The 12,411-nt window shown below is 36.3% G+C and overlaps 1 protein-coding gene across 6 annotated transcripts in view; it reads left to right on the top strand.

Moving 5' to 3' along the window:
* EPS8 (epidermal growth factor receptor pathway substrate 8) overlaps window positions 1-12,411 on the top strand; it is a 194,339-nt gene that overhangs the window by 3,701 nt on the left and 178,227 nt on the right. The window lies entirely within an intron of this gene.

A 12,411-nucleotide genomic window follows, 5' to 3' on the forward strand; every position in this document is an offset into this window, starting at 1 on the left:
TCTGATTGGCTTCTTTCACTTAGCAATGTGCATTGAAGTTTCATTCATGTTTTCTTGTAGTTTGATAGCTCATTTCTTTTTATCATGTAATAATATTGCATTGTATCGATGTATCACAGTTTGTGTATCTATTCATCTATTGAAGGATATCTTACTTGCCTCTGGTTTTTGGCCACTATGAGTAAAGCTGCAATGAAAATTCATGGGTAAATTTTTATATGGACATAAGTTTCCAGATCAGTTGGGTAAATACCTAGGAACATGATTGCTGGATCATATGGTAAGATTCTGATTAGCTTTGTAACATATTGCCAATCTGTTCTGCAGAGTGGCTGTACCATTTTGCATTCCCACCAACAGTGAATGCAAGCTCCTGTTGCTCCTCATCCTTGCCAACATTTGGTATTGTCAGTTTTTTGGATTTTATCCATTCTAATAAGTATATAGTAATATCTCATTGCTTTAGTTTGCCCTTTCCATAATGGCATTTAATGTTAACCATCTTTTCATATGCTATTTTCCATTTCTTTGGTGAGATGTCTGTTCTGAACTTTTGCCCATTTTTAATAGGGTTGTCTGTTTTCCTATTTTTGAGTTTTGAGAATTCTTTATATATTTTTGGTACAAGCACTTTATCAGATATTTGTTTTGCAAATATGTTTTTCCAGTCTGGCTTGTCTTTTTGTTCTCTTAACAGTGTCTTTACACAGCAAATGTTTTTAATTTTAATAAAGACCAACTTATCAATTTCATGGATAAGCTTTTGGTGCTGTATTTAAAAACTCATTTTCAGACTCTAGACCTCCTAGATTTTATCCTGCTTTCCTGCCCCTAGACGTTTTTTAGTTTTACATTTATATCTGTGACCCATTTGAGTTATTTTTTGTGAAAAGTGTACAAAAAGAGACTTTTCACTTTTTGTGAAAAGGTAAGTGTCTAGATTCACTTTTTTGTCCATGGACTTCGAGTAGTACCGGTAGCAAATTAATGTGATTTTTAAGTCAAGTAGATTATATATTAGGTTCAGGATGGAAAGGAAAGTGTTTTTATTTGATTTTTTTTTACATGTTTTGTGAAATTGCTTAAAAGAAACAGTTGAGAAATGATTTGGAAACCAAAATGTAATACTGCATAGACTATATGCTGAGATTGATTCCTGGACATCGTATATAATTCATTTCCTTCTTCCTCACTAAATCAGAGATTCTTTTTTGTGGAAAATAGAATTGTTAATACAGAGTAACATATGTCAGTTATTTTAGATCTCATCATAGAAATAATTAATAAAGCTTTATTTTTCACAAAAAAGATCTGAAATAAGAGATTTGCAGGGTGTATGCCGAGAAGAGGCAGATGATATACACACCATCTAGAAACTTGAGACTTAACTGGTTTTGAATCTTATCCCATACCACTCCTCTTGCCTTTTTTCAAGTGGCTTTTTTTAAAGTACCTTTCTTTTGGTCAACACTTTGTGTTGTTGATATTGGGGCCAGAAGTATTGTTAAATTACAATTAGAACCAATACCCTTCAGGAAGCATCTAGAGAGATCAGACATCATAAAACTAGCATCTTTGGTATGGGAGGCATTACATACATTATCTCTTTTAACTCTTACAAGAGCTCTTTAAGGCAGTTCTCCTTATTTCCATATTACAGGTAAGAAATAGGCTCAGAAAGATAAAGTGACTTGTCTGTGGTCCACATGGGGAGAGAGGGACAGAGTTGGGATGGAAATCCTGATCTTTCTGACTCCAAAACCCATGTTCTTTCCGCTTTGCTATGCTATCTCTAGTAAATGAAAAAGTGCTAGGATAATATTAATATGTCTTTGATTTTATTCTTTTCTTTAACACTGTACCTACTTAAATGACTACTGATCTAATCGAGAATGGCTCAAAAGATTGTGTTTTTGAGATCCATGGAGATTCTTTTAACTTTTTTTTTTCTGTTGACTGATCTACATCCCACTGACCCAGAGGTATGAGGTATTGGAACATGTTTATAAAGAATGGAGTTCCTTTAAAGAGAGGAAGTTGTGGAGGATTAGGAAAAATAGAACAAGCAATGGTAGCATTAGCTAGTTGTTTATCCCTTTGCCTCTCTGAATTATAAGTTTCTTGAGGGCAGGGAATTGAGTCTCAATGATCTTTAAGCACAGCACATCACATGTGCTATGCACTCACAGACTGTTTGCTGGATGAAATCAGCACTAAATGTACTTTTTACAGAAGTTTGTTTAGAATGTTTAGAAGGGGATGAATTTTTCTTCACACAGGAAGTTGAACGTAATTACATTTCATTTATTTACTCATTCATCATTTATTGAGCATTTGTTGAGTATCTGTTCTGTGCCAGACACTGGAAACACAGAGGCGAATAAGACAGGATCTCTGCTTTCAGGGAACCCAGAGAATGGAGGCAACCAGGCAACCATTTCAGTAGAGTGTGGAGCTAAATGGAGTATGTATTAAACAAATAAGCAATGGACTTTGCAATCAGAGAGACCTTCTTTGCCTTAGTTTTCTTGTCTAAGAAGCGGAAACAATAACAGTACCTACTTGACACAGTTTTTGGGAGTAGGTTAAGTGAACAAGAGAAAAAAATGTACACGTTTATCTTTATATCTCAGTGCATAGGAGAAGGGAGAGGCTCACGGTGGTTGAGGGAGTCAGAAAAGTCTTTACTGGGGATGTGACCCTTGACTATTTTTAAAATAAATTTATTTATGTATTTACTTTTGGCTGCGTTGGGTCTTTGTTGCTGTGCGCGGGCTTTCTTTAGTTGCAGCGAGCTGGGGCTACTCTTCGTTGCGGTGCGCGGGCTTCTCATTGCGGTGGCTTCTCTTGTTGCGGAGCATGGGCTTCAGGCGCACGGGCTTCAGTAGTTGTGGCTCACAGGCCCAGTAGTTGTGGCGCATGGGCTTAGTTGCTCCTCAGCATGTGGGATCTTCCCAGACCAGGGATCAAACCAGCGTCCCCTGCATTGGTAGGCGGATTCTCAACCACTGTGCCACCAGGGAAGCGCTGAACCTTGACTTTTATAGGATACATTTTTGAGGTCAAGAATGAGAGTATGAGGTGGGACTCCAGGGCATTCCACGCAGAAAGATAAATAAATGTGACGTGTGCAGAATGGGTGGGCATGATGGGAGTGGTGGGGAATTCTGTGTGTTTTCACAGACGGAGCCTCCAGGATTATTAGAAAGAACTGAATAAGCAGTTATTTTTCATTTTTATAAGTAACAGTACAATAGTCATTACATTGTAGTAGGAGAGAATAAAGGTACCAAACCTGTTTGAAGAATTGCACGAATTCCTTCTACTAATCATGTGACTTTCATCGTTTATGTAGCAGGTAAATTCTTGTGTTCTTTTTCAGTCCTGTGACACTCAAGTGATTTTATTAAGAAAGAGCACTTGTGTATTTGGGTGAAATCAGAGGTCCTCTCTCAAACCATATATATATATATATTTTTAAATTTATTTTATTTATGGCTGTGTTGGGTCTTTGTTTCTGTGCGAGGGCTTTCTCTAGTTGCGGCAAGCGGGGGCCACTCTTCATCACGGTGCGCGGGCCTCTCACTATCGCGGCCTCTCTTGTTGCAGAGCACAGGCTCCAGACGCGCAGGCTCAGTAGTTGTGGCTCACGGGCCCAGTTGCTCCGCGGCATGTAGGATCTTCCCAGACCAGGGCTCGAACCCGTGTCCCCTGCATTGGCAGGCAGATTCTCAACCACTGCGCCACCAGGGAAGCCCAACCATATTTTTTTAAAATTTTAATTTAATTTTTTAAAATGGAAGAATAGTTGATTTACAATGTTGTGTTAGTTTCTGGTGTACAGCAAAGTGATTCAGGTATATATACATATATGTGTGTGTGTGTATATATATATGTATGTATACTTTTCCATCATGGTTTATTGAACCATTCTTATATTTAGTAGCATGGAAACATAAGAATCTAATATCCCACAAAGGTGGGATCTAGTCCTATTTGAGCCAATCCAGAATTCTAAGAACCATGAACAGTTTTTCAACAGAACCTGAAACATAATACTTAGGAACGTTCTAAAATAATCTGTTAAGTGAATGAATTATGTGCTTGATAAGAGGTCAGAGTTTTGTAGTTGAAAATTGCGTTTTTAATATAAGGAGAAAAAAAGGGGGAAAAAGATCAATAGAAGGAAGAGAAGTTTATATTTAAGTAGAGGGAAAAAGATATTTTCAAAGTCCTCTATTGAAGACTATTGATATGAATTTCATTTTATTTAGAAGATCCTTTATTAGCACCATTAGAGTATTACTTCTCTATCACCATTAGAATATTATTCCTTATCCTAGAAATACATGCATATTATTGATATATTTATTGGTTTAATGCAACATAGAATGTTTCCAGTGTCTGAAATATAACATTTGTGATCATTAAACACTGTAATTTTTTTCTGTGGATTCTAATATTTATAATGTTTTGTAATATTGTAATTGTTTCTAATATTTTTCATTAGAAAATAAATGTTTAAAAAAATATAAGCAGCAAAACAAATCCATAAAGAAAAATATGGATGAAATTTGTCACTTTTGAGATGACATTGAACACAATTTAATTTTCTACAATAATTTTGACATTTGAAGTTAATGGTAATCTTAGACATGAACATATAATAAGATGGTTTTAAGTATGTTGACTTTTAAATTTTAAGAAAGATATACTTGTGATGAAAGAGAAAGAGGATACATTTAACTTTCATATATGGAAGAAAACAGAACATTACTGTAGCTGTATAGATTTTTCCCCCAAAATAAGCGTGCTAATCTTGTTTGTGTGTGTGTGTGTGTGTGTGTGTGTGTGTGTGTGTGTGTAATCTCCAGTTTCTCTTTCCAGTATGTTTTAAAAACTTTTAACTGTTTTATGAACAACTGTATATTGGGATTTAGAATTATTACTTTTTAATTCAGAAATATGAATTTAGAAACCCTATCTTTAGGTTGATTTGTCTTATTATTTTAGTGTATTTATCTACATTATCAGAACTTCTGATGTAAAGTCTGTTAGTTTGTGTACTGTGGCTAGGTTATATATTTTTTACATCTCAGGATCCTTTTAGTCGAGAGAGAACATTAATTTTGTTGGTAGTTCTTTTATTTAGCTCTTTTGTGGGGCCTTGTTAGACTCTGAATAATTTAAAAGCAATGGAATCCTTTCTGTGATAATCTAGTCATTAGGCCAAATCTTGTAGCATTATTCACATGATACTCATGCATGTAAAGGTGTGGAATTAATATGTATGCCTGAAGGATGTATATTAAAGAGGGTGTTTTTTTAATTATTGAGGAAAATAACCCTTTAAAGATTTTAATGTACATGAATTCACAGATTTGCTTAAAGTCTTATCTCTTCTGTTTTTAAGTGAATGATCCATGGGAGCCAACCCTGAACAATAATGTGTAAAGAATAATATGAAAACATTTATAACTTCATTTAAATTTAGGAATAATTAGTTCTCAATTTTTTTTTGTACATTAGTATATTTGCTATCTTTATAGAATTATAGGAGAAATTAAGGGTTTAAAGTACCATTTCTTCTTTTTCTGTTATTTTACATTTTCATATATTTCTTATGCAAATGGCTGAAATAAAAGTTTTAGCACCATTTATTAAAACGTCTATGCACTTGACCGTATTTCACATTATTCACCTTAATCCTTAAGATTTTCCATGGTCTCATGAAGGAAATAGTCTTATAAAAATCTTGAAGCAGATAAATGACCATGTGGTTTTTCCCTTGACACCCCTTCTCCATCCTGCTTCCCTCCTTCCTGCGTTACCCCATCCTCCAGCCCCAGTGTTTGACCTCTTTTTTCAGCGCCCAAATGACGTTAGCTGAAAAATGTATCTTTCATAACTTTGCTATCTTTCCAGTTACAATTTGAGCTCTTTCTCACTGCCTGGTGAGATCTCAGCCGTGGAGAGTGAAATCGGAATAAAGGAGACATTCATGGTGGTTATGACATTGAAGGTTAAGTTTAGGCTGCTGGAGAGTTTGAAACAAAGGAGTGATTGAAGCCCTCATCACCTTCACCTTACTTGGGTAGTAAGTAAATTATTTTGGAAGTAAAGTCTCATTATGAAGATAATGAAATCTTGTCCAGACTAAATACATTCACAGTGACTGACTTCAGCTGGAATGCATCTTAACACCATTCAGTTTTTGTACAAATTAGAAAAGATCCACCATAGTTTTGTGTGTATATTAGAATATATGCTAGTGACTTTTTTTTTTTAACATTTTGTTTTGTAGGAGCCCCTTAACACTGTAGGGAATTTTAGAATTTGAATTCAAATATTTGTCAAGTAAATTTGTATAATATAAAAAAAAATTTTATATGGAATAGTCCATGGTCTTCTAAAGGGTCTTCAAATAGGAATAAACGTTTCCTCATCTTGGGAATTCCCTGGTGGCCCGTGGTTAAGACTGCGCGCTTCCACTCCAGGGGGCACGGGTTGGATCCCTGGTGAGGGAACTAAGATCCCACACATGCAGCACAGTGGGGGAGTTTCCTCATCTTGCCTCCAAAGCCTCCCCTCCCACACCTTACCTATATCTGTTACCTAGAGTTATTTCCATTTTCTCTCTTTCCCGGGCAGTTGGAATATTTGAAGTATGATTTTTGTGAGCTATCACTGTACTACAGAGTAGAAGGCCTGAGAATATGGTATAATTTAGCCCAGTGGCTACCGATTATATATTGTGTTATATTTATGGTTTTCAAAGGCGTTTATATGATTAACCTAAAAGATTCCAAACTAAAAGATTCCAAACTAATGGATTGAGTGGTAAAATGATCGGGAAAACTAGTGGTGGTACAATCTGATAGATAATAGAAATAGTTTGGCAGTAACAAAAGTAGAAACGCTAAAATTTCCCAAGAACCTATAGGCTGTTTTTACCACCACTGTGCTGTTCATGAACTACATATGGGGAACTTTGATTATATATACTGTAAAGAACAAGGTATTGTTTGTGAGAAGTATGTGTTAACTATTTATTCAGTAAATAAACATAAAGTAAAGTTGGGTTCTGAACTGTCCCTGTTCTTGCAAGATTTAACAGCCAGATCTTTCTGGCTAACACTGATTTTATTAGGCTAATGCAGACATTCATTGGATTTTGGATATTAGGTGTAATGTAACAAATGCTTGCTGTCCATAGAGGTGGGTTTAGTTCTGTGATCCTGAGAGAGTGGATATAAATTTGCGGGGAAGCTTTTAAGATGAGGTAGCTGATCTAAACCTGCTGGGTTTTTCTCTCTTCCGAAGCAGCACGGGAGTGTGTAGAATTTTGCAAGGAGTTGATTTGAGAACTTGGCTTAATTTTAAAGGCAAAAGACACTAATTAATTTTTTTTTTTGAAAGAACTTTTAAAAGCTTCTAGCTGTGATCACCTTAGCTTCCTATTTCCCCCTTACTCTTACTAAGTTTCTGTTACTGCTGTCAGCTATAGCAATCACTGGGAAGGATAATACTGGGGTAAAATTTCCTTTAAAAGGAAAGTTATGGAAGAAGGATGTGTACAATATGCATGTGTACAAAATGCATATTGAATACAATAAAGTACATACTGAAAGGTCTTTTGTATGTGAGGGTGAGTTTTGTTAGTTGTTGTGGTGATAGATCTTGTTTGATTCATTTCAGTTTTCTCCAGTGATCCTTTTGTGATATGCTTATACGAGATAGTTAAGTGAGATTAAGAATTTGGCTAAACTATTAGCAGGCACATTGGCTTAATTCAACCCAATCTAGTTTCTTGATCAAACAGTTCTGGATGTATTCAGCTTTATTTAATAGAAAATAACTTTGTTTCATTTAGTGAAAGTTATCTGTCAATAAAGAAATATTAAAAAAGTGCCTGTATTACTAAATAATAATAATAATTACTGTAATTAATAAGACAGACAAGGTTGCTATCCTTACTGAGTCCACAATGTCAGAAACCTAGATTAGAAGAAGCATAAAAAACTTAAAAGAGGCATCAGATTCTAGGTAAATGGTCAAAAATGTGGAAAATAAAGAATAACCTTTCTGGCTTCTTCCTCCCTCCCGTCCTTCTTCTCTTTCCTTTTCCTTCCCTCTTTTTCATTTCTAAGAGAATGAAGATATTCACATTTTGTATTATATTTTTCAACACATCCTGATATTGTGGATTTATAAAATAACTCCATTTCCAAATTACGTATGATTTTACAGTCATCCCTCAAAAGAACATTTGTTATTTGTAAACAGCTGTGGGAAAAATTATGGTATACCAGAACTCCCTTTGAAAGATTTTCAACTGTTAAGGTCAACTTAAGATCAGAACAGACAAGTATGGTTTGTATTAGTTTTATAGACACTACTCAGTATTTTATTTCTTGGAAGTGTTTAGGAATGAAGAAGGCATTATTCATAAAATGAAGTCATACTAAAGACCTCAGGCTGGTTGTAAAGTGGTAAGCTTTAGAGATGGGGAAATACGTGTTATCGTGAATTTGGAATGTGTGTAACTTTAAGACCATCACTGAAGCAACACTGCCTTTGTATTTGACTTGCAAGAAAGAAAGATGGGGACTCCTCCTCCTCTCGTGGAGCCCAGTACTTCCTAACACACCTCTCAAATTACACACCACTGAAATGATCCCCACAATGTGTTTGGCTCATGTGTTTCTCATTAGCGACTGTGAATGAAAGATTCATAACTATCTATTTCAAAAAATGTCTTTATTTGCATTACAAAGAACTTGCTTGGAACAGGATCAAGAATTGTTTTTAAATTGTAAGTCAGCATGTATGGGTTGGGCCATGATTGACACTGGACCTTTAAAGAAATAATTTCTGTGCACAAAAAAGGTTCTGAATGAATATTTATCAGGCCATCAATTACTACGTTGACTGTAGAAGGATAAGAGTACCTGAGTTTTCCCACATTCTTAGTGATTTGGATCAAATATTTTTGTAGCTATTATAGAAAGCCCTGCTAACCTTTCCCTTATCTTGCCTACTGGGTGGTATATAACAGGATCACAGAAAGGAGTAGGACATCATAGAAACTTGCCAGACAGATAATTAGAGTCCCCGTGGCAACCTTGTGACCTGATTTTCCAAGCCCTGTCTACCTCACTGGAGAGTTATAGCTGTATACTCTTAGCTTAAAGAACTCTTGGCTTGTATACAAGTTGGGGGGTTGGAAAGAAGGAGGGAAGGGTAGATATATAAATCCATTTCTGCAGTTTTGCCAAATCTGTAATATAGAAGCACTTTTGTTCTAAAAGGAAACTTAATTATTTCCTCATTTTGGCTATTCCTCCTTATATGTTAACAAATTACTACCAAACAAATCATTACCAGAAGCGCTTATTTATTTATTTTTAATTGATGGCATACTAAATGTTAGTTATTTTTGAACTCTTCTTCTTAAAGGAAAAGGTAAAATGTGAGTGTATTGGTTAGACGTGGTGGAATCGTTTCCGTGCTTTTCTTTTGTCATAAATTAGTTGTGCATTTCTGGTAGCAGTTCCTCAACTATCCAAATAAAATGAGGCTGTTTTTCTCTCACTAGGCAAATATTTATGAATACATGAAGTTTGTTATGTGATATTAAAGTCACATAAGATTTCCAGCCTTCGTTATACATTTTCTAAGTTGTTACTGCAAAAATGAGAATTTTAGATATCAATATGAGGCAGTTTTGTTTGGTTATACACTGACTTCTAATTGCCCTCTTGCCTCTATATATGCTCACTAGATATGGATAGGAACTTCTTTTTCTCACAGCATGTATATAGTTCATGTCATATGCTATGTTGAAATATCTTGTATGGAGATTATTTGCTGGAATGGTAAAACTGATGCAGACTTACATCAGCTAGACTTATTTAAATCACACTATTTTTGTTTGAAAAGTATTTGTGCCTAAATACTTATTTGCTTCTACCATATCATGTCTCTCTTCCCACTCCTAACATTTTCTTACCTCTCTCTAGCATTTCTTGAAGGGGCTCATAAACCCAGTTCTAAAATATTTCATGCATCTCCCATTAACAGGTAATTGGTCCCATGCCCATCTTTAATCCCAAACTGCACTGAGGTGTCTCATTCATTTTCCTTCTTCCTCTGAGGATGATTGAAGTTCTTTAACCTCATGACTGCCTTCTAATTTTCAACTTAGACCAAATTGTAGTCAGAGAATCATTAATAATCAAAATTAATAACATTGGAATGTAATTTTAACAATTTAGGCCTCTCTAGCTTATAAAGTGTATTATGGAGTCAGTTTAAACTGTTGTTCTTCTCTCATATGTATGTGTCTGAGTCAGAGTGTTTATATAGTAAGCTCTTGGAGTGCATGTGTCTCTTGGTGTGGTATTATGCATAGCTAGAAACTATTCTCTTCATGGCCTCTTGCTGCTGCCTTTCTGTCTTGTTCCCAGCTAAGATTCTTGACAAGAAGCTTATACCCGTTGTTTCCTCTTCCTCACTTTTCCTACATTAGTCAGCCCACTTTAGTCTGGTGCCTAAGCTCATGTCTCTAGGTTATTTGTAATCATCTAAAGGCCAAACCAAAAGGAAAACATTTAGTTTTTATCATACTTGGTTTTGCTGTAGCTGTTAGAGGTCATGGATTGTGTTTTGTTCACTACTGAATTTTTTATCACCTAGAGTTTCTCGTACTCTGTAGGTTGTCTATTTGCTGAATGAATATATGTTTGCAATGATCAGTGTTTTGTCTTGTTTTCTTCCCAAAGAATGTTCTCTTCCTTGGGCTCCCACGGTGCTATTCTTTCCTGCTTTCCTTTGTTACCCATCTGCACTTAGATGTTAATTCAGAAGCTCAGCTCCTTGGAGTTTAATAGGTATCTAAAAGTTGTTCCAAAGTGGTAATCTTCTCAAGTAAGTTCTAGCATCATCTGTTGGTAGCAGGGAGAGCCAGCACTGTTTTGGGGGGCAGGGGGTCAGTTCATGGTTTTGTTCATAATCTAGATACTCACAAGTTGAGAAGTTTCTGAATTTTCTGGGATTCTTTTCTCAGCCTTCATCTAATTTCATGTTTCGCTATCTTCCAAGGTGACTTCAGTCACTCACATTGTTTCAATTAGAACATTGACTCTCAATTCTTTCTCTCCTCTGATTGCTGTTCTCCTGAGCTCTGGCCCTTTAGTTCTGGCTGTACCTGAATGTTGCACAGGCACCTTGGCCTTCACATAGCCCCAAATACATTGTTGCCTTTTTCCTGACCCAGCTTCCTTCTAGTCTTTTCCTGTTTCTCGAAATGGAGCCACTGTTACCCAAACGATAACATCAGGGGTCTGTGAATCTTTCTGGACTCTTTACTCTGCCTTAACCATCACCCTGTGCCACCTTTAAGTGATCAGTCACCAAACCCTGTGGATTCCTATTACAAAATGGGTGACAGGGCACTCCCTTCTTCCCTATCCTGACAGCTAATCATATTTTTACGTTGTTTAAAACTCCTCATTGTTTCCCCATATGTTCGTTACATAGTCCAGGTCCCCGTCGTATAGCAAACAACGGAGGCTCTGTGACACAGCTCCTGCTTTCCTTCCAGGCCTCCCTCTTTGATTGCTGTGCCCCACAAATGCCCTAACAATCGCAGTTCCTGGAATACACTCAGCTTCACTCTTCCGTGACTTTGCACACACTGTTTCCTCTGCCTGGCCTCCCTCTCTGTCATCCTCATCAGCTTGTCTGTATCATTTTAGATCTGGCCTACAGATCACTTTCCCAGAAAAAAAGTCCTTTCTTTGTGCCCGGGTAGTATCCTATACTTACTTTAAAGTAGTAATTATGTTGTGTTTTATGGTTTGTTTACTTGTTTTTCTCTCCAGCCAGTCTGAACACTTACAGGTGGAGGAAGTGTCGGAATAATCTGTCTTTCTTGCGCCTTCGCGCAATGCTGGATGCACAGTGTGTACTCAGTTTCTGTTTTAATACATATTCAACGAATAAATGCATAAAATGCTCTTTGGTGTTAGTGAGATTCTCTTCTACATGTAAACAGAGTGTGATGGAAAAACTGAGCAGGATTCATTTATTCACTATTTGACCATTTTACCTGCTTTCTTTCCCAGAGCGTCCTGGAGGTGAAGCTGTGAGGAAGACAGTTTGTTTACAGTATCATTCTATTTCCCTTTCTCTTGCCTTTAGTCCATTTATTGCACCATAGATGCCTCAGGGCTGTCCTCCAGCTGCCCAAGACATGTCGCTCTGACCACTTTTCTACCCTTGTGAAATTTACCATTCAAGTTATGTCTGGCTGGAGAGCCTGTAATTTATAGATAAAATGCTGGGATTAGACCAGTATGGAAAATTTTAATATTGAAACTTTTGCTTCTTTCTTATGCACCCTTCATA

Source organism: Balaenoptera acutorostrata, chromosome 11 (assembly GCF_949987535.1).
Source record: "Balaenoptera acutorostrata chromosome 11, mBalAcu1.1, whole genome shotgun sequence".
Classification (NCBI taxonomy): Eukaryota; Metazoa; Chordata; class Mammalia; order Artiodactyla; family Balaenopteridae; genus Balaenoptera; species Balaenoptera acutorostrata.